At 43.2% G+C, this 6,000-nt stretch overlaps 1 long non-coding RNA gene across 1 annotated transcript; it reads left to right on the top strand.

The window, feature by feature from the left end:
* The first annotated feature begins 4,117 nt into the window (after positions 1 to 4,117).
* LOC134001036 (uncharacterized) lies at positions 4,118 to 5,176 on the top strand. Its single transcript, XR_009927458.1, has 3 exons — positions 4,118 to 4,187; positions 4,339 to 4,440; positions 5,132 to 5,176. It is a non-coding gene; the product is annotated as an uncharacterized LOC134001036 (long non-coding RNA).
* The last annotated feature ends 824 nt before the right edge of the window (positions 5,177 to 6,000 follow it).

Here is a 6,000-nt window from a genome sequence, read left to right as displayed (position 1 = left end):
AGGTCTCCACACACGACTCCAGGAAATACAGGTAAAGTATGAGTTTGTGTGTTTTAGGGATTTAAATATTATCTACATATTGGAATGGATGTTTAATAAGCAAGCAATTCCCCATGATTAGCCAGTAGTTTTGAGTTGAATTCCTTCTTTTTCAGTTTTTGAGGCAAGAAATCGAGTCTCTGTGGTCGGAGTATGCAAACCAGTGCTCCCAGTGTTCCCAGTTGAACGGGAACAATGGTTTGGAGCAGGAGAGGACGGAGCTGCAGGAGCAGTGGCGCAGCCAACAGTCTGACCTTCAGAGGAGGGGCAGCTCGCTGGCCGCCGCCCTCAGACAGATCGACTTCACCGAGAACCACATGGTGGACTTCACCGATCGTCTGGACCGATACTTGAGGCAACCGAAAGACATCACCGCCTTCACACTGTCCAATACCAACATCCTGAAAGATATAAAGGTCTGCTGGCAGCCATGAGTATCATTCTTTTATGTTTAATTTAGTCAAGTCTGTAGCACAAAAATTACCTCTCCATTCATAGATATTGATGGACTCTTCCCTGAGGTACAGATTTAAGGTGTTGAGAGGAGTGCAGCCTGTATTATCCATCTAAACACCATTCTGGTCTCCAAATGGGATGATTGAAATGCACTGATGACAAAATACATGTATAAATATCAATTATAAGTATTCATATAAAAATTACCACCATTCATAGCTAAAGAATGAATTTTTACTTGTTCTTTTAGGGTTTGATCTGATTGATTTATTTGATTATTTGCAATTTGTGTGAAAAATTAAAGGTGTGTTCAGACTGAATCTGAAGTGCGACTGCATACAAAGCTTATGTAGTGTTGTGAGTTGATGCAAATGGACAGATTCACTCTGTGCAGTGTGAGGTGAAACAGTGCAGTCGTGAGGAAAAAGCACAAACCAAAAAAATGGAGTTCATTGACTGTAGTGAATAAACAGACTCCAACATTGAGTTTCTATCTTAAGCAGCGTTGCCATAAAAACAGTTAAATAAATCATGTGTGTTATTTTAACTTCTTTTGCCACAGGAACTTGATGACAACATCCAAAATGAACTGGACCAGCTGTCCCGTCTGGACCCTGAATCCAGCAACCTGGACCCCAGAGACTGTTTCCCTCTGTCCCGTGAGGTCAAGAACCACAAAACCAGCCTGGATCAGCTCCGCCAGCAGGTCCGCAAGAGCGAGGCAGCCGCCCGTGCCCTCGACCGCTTCCTCATGTCACTCCGCACTGTGGATGAAGATGTCTCTGGAGTCCAGGGCGCTCCCTGCAGTGATACCGTGGTACTGCAGGAGTGCCGCTCCAAGCTGGGTCTGATCAGGCAGAGCATCGACAGTCTGAAAGACAAAGCGCCTCAGCTGGATCTGCTCCTGCAGGGGGCCAGACTGACAGTCACCAGGGACGGCGTTCCAGCGTCCTGCCTGGACATGGTGAGCGCCCTGCTGAGGAAGCTGGAGGAGGCTGACACTGGGCTTGCAGGCCAGCAGCAGAGCATCAAGAAGGATACACAGAGTAAGTCCCAGGGCCTGAGGAAGAGGACGCTGCTGGGGGAGCTGACGAGGCTGCAGGATACCATCGAAACTCGAGGCCTGAAGGAGCCCACCATGCCTGCTGTGCAACAGAGGTGTGTGTTGACCATCAGATATGCTTTTAATATAATTGTTTAAATGGATTATGCAGGTTTAAGGTTTTATTTCACTTTTTTTAAGTGTGTACTGTTCTCCCTAGCTATTTGTGTTTTTGATTCCATCTTTTCCATTAATGTGTGTTTTGTTAAAGGTCATACTGTGAACCAGAGTTGTTCTACTGCATGCACACACAAGATATCACCTAGAATATCAATCTGTGAAGTATCTTAAGACATCTCTGTAAAGGAGAAAAATGCACATTCCAAAAACGATCTCTTAATAATAATCTTGTGTTTTTCAGGCTTCGTGTCCTGTCAGATTTGGAGACTCAGCTGCAGGCTCAGAACTCAGAGCTACAGAGCCTCCGTGATCTTCAAGAGGGGCAAGAAGGAGGAGAAAACCCCCTTCAGGAGCTGGAAACTCAGTATGAGGAGACTGAAAGAGCTTTGACTGACAGGTAGGTCAGACTCAATCAAAATATTTTTACTAAAAATAGTGATATTATGTGTCTACAACTAAAGTCTCTTCTGTTATCTTCCTCGTCCTGCAGGAAGCAGCAGTGCAGCGACCTGGTGGAGCAGCTGAAGAAGTTCCAGAGCTGCCGAAGTCACCTGAGCAACACCATGCAGAGAGCAGAGCAGACCATCAGCGATCAGGCCTCCTACATGGGCAAAGACAACCTGCAGAGGATTATAACCAAGGTGAGTCCACAAAATTACTTTTACACTGTCTACAAAAATAATTCCTTCTAAATTCAACATTTGCTTCTGTTGGCAGCTCCAGAGATAATGAATCATTTCCCAATAAGCTTAGGGTCCTTGGATACTCTGGACTAGTTTTAAAAGCACAGGCAGGTTTAGACAGGTATTTAGGTAGTTATTTCATGTTTTAACTTGATTTAACCACCCTTTGTATATTATATCTGGTGTCTGGTTTTATTTTATTTATTTTGATTGTGAAGCACTCAGTGACGGTTGTCTGTGAAAGGTGCTTTATAAATAAACTTAGCTTTGCTTCCTATGACACACCCAGTTTGTTACAGGATTTACTTGTAATACAAGTTGTGTGTATGGGCACACACCATAAAAAAAAACTTTTATTATAAATGTTTTTTATGTTATAGTGCAACCCTGTAAAGTGTTGTGCTTTATATAAATTGATAAAACAGCTTAAATTCATGAATAAAAAGCATTTAAAATATTCATGCATATAAAACATAAATAAATATAAATTCAAAACATGAAATAAATAGATTTTGAATGCTGTTTCAATAGTTTAAACAAATGCAATACAAACACACACATAGACACTGAGTGTAATGGACCAGTAGATGGCAGACATATTCTAAAATAAGATCACAGTGTGTTCAGGTGTGTTGTGAGTTCACATGTGTCCATTTGTGCAGGTCAGTGATATTAAGGAGGAGCTGGGCGGCCTCGGGGAGCGTATGGAGGAGATGAGGGGGGTTTGCAGGCAGCTGCAGTCCCAACTGAAGAAGTTCCCAGACTGCAGCGAGGCTCCGTTTGAGGCGGAGGCCGACACGCTGATGGACAGCTGGCTGGATGTAAGCACTAATGTGGGGAAATGAGAGGAGAACGTAATGATTAAGAGAAGTTTTGCTGAACCTATAGTTATAGCAAAATGTACCCAGATCTATAGATGGAGAGGAGGATTTAAAAGTTGCCACACAACTGAGATATGAATGGCAGCAAACAGGCTTTGAGGGTTAGATAATATGGCATGATTGAAGCTTTACATAGAACACCCAAAGACTAAAAACAGCGATCACATTTTCAGTCTCCAGAGAGTAGTTCTGTGTAAGGCAGACAACATTGAACCTGTGCAGGAAGGCAGATTCACTTATATAGCTTCATTGGCTTGTTGTGCTACATATCACAACCTCTGATAGAATATAAAAATATAGAAAATCGTCCATAACACCATATCCTTTAAGAAATTACCTAATACTACTAGACCAAATTCTCTTAAGGGAAACATTTGTGATTCTGTCTGCTATGAAATGTGCTGAGGTCAGTGAATTTGGTTTGTTTGCATTGCAGTTAAATACATTTGTGAATCCAGCAGCAGCAATACTAACATTTTAATATAAAAGTGACACTAAAACTGTAATAACTCTATAAAAGCTTGCGTGGCATCCCTAAAAAAATGCTTGGCTGTACCCACAGAGATAATTGTTATCCCCAGCCGACTTATCAGCTTTGCCTCTGAGAAATATTAAAGATAAAACTAAAAGCTGTCAAAAAAGTTTAGAATAAATCTAGTAGATCCAGAAGATGGGGAAAAAAGGGAGATCACATCTTTATTATTTCCAAACTGAACTGACGTGTTGTTGCTCTTGCAGGTAACTGAGAAGACAGACGCGTACATGGATAACCTCCGGGTGGCGCTGGAGCTGTGGGAGAAGCAGCTGATAGTCGGGGGAGAGGTGGACAGCTGGGCAGGAGCCAAACTGGCCCTGTTTGCAGAGAGCCACCCCTTCAATAACGAGCAACAAGTGCTTGCCATGAGGGTAAGAGTCCCCATAAAAGCCTCACAGGATGTTCTCAGCTGCACCCGACAGTGTGTTTATATGTGATAGTGATGGAAAATCAACTTTATTTCCCTAATCTTTAATTTTAAACATCTCTAGAGTTTTTACTAAGTTCTGTTTTATTATGTAGGATGAGATTCACGCCAACGAGGAGAACGTCGAGCATTTCCACAAGAAGTCTGTAGAGATCCAGGAAATGCTGCAGACTCAGGAGCCTCCACTGGAGCTGCAGGTGAGCAGAAATATCAACTGATTTTTATCCAGGAAGGGAGTTCCGGTCCTCTGAAATGATGCCAATGCGGAAGTAACTTGAAACTGCATTCTATCAAAAGGCCACCAGGGGGCGACCGTTTTGGTGTCAAAAGGACTTCCGTCTCTATACAAGTCAATGGAGAATTCACCAACTTCTCACTAGATTTCTAACCTCAGTAAACGTTTTCAAAATGTGTTTATGGTCTCAATCGCTAGTTTAAAGCCTTCTTCAATGCAGTATGATGTTCATTTGGGACATTTTGGCCTCCCTGATTTTATATTTGACGATAAAGCAGGGTATGCATTAGGGCGTGGCTACGTCGTGATTGACAGGTTGATTGGTTCACAGGTTCAGGAGGGCGCCTCATGCTCCTCCTGATGCCCATATAAGTAGAATCCCTGTTTTTTATCTTTCCCGGCATGCACCGGAAATTTTCAAGATGGCGCTGCTCAGATCTGAAACTATTGGCTTCCGAGCAGCAGTCCACAAACCAATGGGTGACGTCACGGATGTTATGTCCATTTTATTTACAGTCTATGTTTTTATCCCTTCTGCTTTTATTACTATGAACATAAACTCATAGCAGTGACACAAGCACACTCTTTTACAGTGCCTTTGTCTTTCTTACAGCAGTTCTTTTTTACTCTACTCTTCTCTTCTTGTCTTCCAGGTGATGGAAACCCAGCTGAGGAAGAGGATGGAGCAGGTGGAGGAGCTGTTTACCGACTGCACCGACGTCTTCGAGGAGCTGGTAGCTGTGAAGAAGCATCTGGCCGAGAAGATGGAGGAGTGTCAGTCAGCTGTAGAGAACATTCAAAGCTCTCTCAGTAAGGTCGACGCTTTAGGACCAAAGGTGGAAACCCAGATACAGGTACACAGCTGTTTTAATGCTTTATATTTCCCTATTTTAAGTTTCTATATCTTGAAGTCACGTTCTCTACATTACTGTGGGACATTTTTGCAGGAATGTCATAAATACTCACTTTGATTTCTTCCCTTTTAGACATTTAGGATTCAATTTGTCAGCTGTTATAAAGCTTTAACCTTCGTGTCATCCTCGCGGGTCAAATTGACCCCGTCTGTTTTGACTGTTCCTTCTTTCCTCCCTTCCTTTTTCTCTCTTTCTTTCCTTCCTCTCTCGTTCCTTCCTTCCTTCTTTCCTTCCTCCATACCCCTTTCTTCCCTCCTTCTGTCCTTCCTTCCTCCCTCCCTCCTTCTTTCCTTCTCTCTTTCGTACCTTCCTCCCTTCCTTCTTTCCCCTGTCCTTCTTTCCTCCCTTCCTTCTTCTCTCTTTCTTTACTTCCTCTCTCTTTCCTCCATTCCTTCTTTCCTTCCTCCATACCCCTTTCTTCCCTCCTTCTGTCCTTCCTTCCTCCCTCCCTCCTTCTTTCCTCCCTCCCTCCTTCCCTCCTTCCTTCTTTCTTCCATCCTTCCTTCCTTTCCTTCCTTACTCCCTTCCTTATTTCATTTCCTTCCCTCCTTCCTTCCTTCCTCCCTCCCTCCTTTCCTTCCTTCTTCCTCCATTCCTTCCTTATTCCT

Source organism: Scomber scombrus, chromosome 19, assembly GCF_963691925.1.
Source record: "Scomber scombrus chromosome 19, fScoSco1.1, whole genome shotgun sequence".
Lineage (NCBI taxonomy): Eukaryota > Metazoa > Chordata > Actinopteri > Scombriformes > Scombridae > Scomber > Scomber scombrus.
Note: the sequence above shows the minus strand (reverse complement) of the source record. Positions and strands in the feature narration are given on the sequence as shown.